The sequence below is a fragment of the Aplysia californica genome, unplaced genomic scaffold (genome assembly GCF_000002075.1).
Source record: "Aplysia californica isolate F4 #8 unplaced genomic scaffold, AplCal3.0 scaffold00628, whole genome shotgun sequence".
NCBI lineage: Eukaryota > Metazoa > Mollusca > Gastropoda > Aplysiida > Aplysiidae > Aplysia > Aplysia californica.
Window position 1 is genome coordinate 165,183 of NW_004797898.1, and position 1,470 is coordinate 166,652.

The window sequence follows — 1,470 nt, forward strand, 5'->3', positions numbered from 1 at the left end:
GGAGAGAGAGAGAGAGAGAGAGAGAGAGAGAGAGAGAGAGAGAGAACTTGACACTGACCAGGGAAAATTCCCACACATAATTATACATGAGCTTCTCATTTAAGAATAGGAAACAACGCCTATTTTTTTCTCCAAAAGATTTACAGTTTATTAATCCAATATTCAGTCACACATCCATCTCACTCTTCCAACACATCAGTGGAAAACGTTTGAAAAACAAGACGACTCAGAAAAATCTCCACACATCATGATGCAACATAGTGGGCCGTTTGGTGAATAGCAGCCCTGTGAGAAGTTGCAAAAATTCAAAAAATGTTCATTTTCACACATACGCCCTCAGTTTCTTTATATTTTCGTCAAAGGAATGAACAGAAAAAAAGAACAGAGACGTTAAGAATAAAATAATCAACGACATAATAAAAAACTAAAACTGCCAACTGCCTGTCATTTTCATTTAGCTGTGTTTTTATAAACAAGAAGTTATACAGAATTAATTTGACTTTGTCGTTTCGTTATTGATCAACTAACAATATTTATTTCGAATCATTATGCATTTGTAAGAATTAGATTCCTCTGTTTTCTTTTTTCTTCTTCTGCAAACACATTTACTGGTGCTACGTTTTGGGTCATGTTTCATCATGTCATAGAGTCTGAAGAACAAAAATACGAAAATAGAGCAGACCTCAAATGGGAAATAAGTATTGCCCTGTTGTTGTTGTTGTTGTTGTTTTTATATTTTAAGGGGTCAACAGACAAACAGGATGATATATAAATGTTAATTTTTTTTTAAATCGGGGCACTGACCCTTACTGTAATCGTAAGAGTTCTTGTAAAATCACCGTGTATTTTCTAAACGGAAACATGCGATTTCAATAAAAGCAAATCAAGTTAGAAACAAGCATAGTTAATCATTTAAAAAGTGAAAAATGGGTTAATAGTCGAAATATGATTAATGGCACTTATTCTGATTTTCCCTTGACCCTTCGTAGGAAATCCACAATCACGCTAAAGCTAACCACGGACGAACAGATATGGATCTGAGTGCTTTCCAATTTCTGACAAATCGGAATCTTTATTATGCCAAGGTCGTTGAAAAATCATTGTAATCTGATGAGATGATAACAGAGATGTCTCTAGTGCGTCAGAACTGCTATCATGCTGGGCTACCGTGTAAATAACATAAGTTCGAATCCCGAATGGCGTGTTCTTGAGGTTTGGTTGTTTTGGGACTGTTCAAGGGTCTCTGCCACCAATATGATCTCGTCCTGTTACAGAGGGACAGCAAGTACGGAGGCCCCACATCTTTATTGACTGTTCTTTAGGCCGGTATATACCAAACCAACGTAATGGCGAAGATTGGGGAGGCGTGAGTGTGTCAAAGAACTGTGGGCTGTCCCTTCTCTCTCTCTCTCTCTCTCCCTCTCTCTCTCTCTCTCTCTCTCTCTCTCTCTCTCTCTCTCTCTCTCTCTC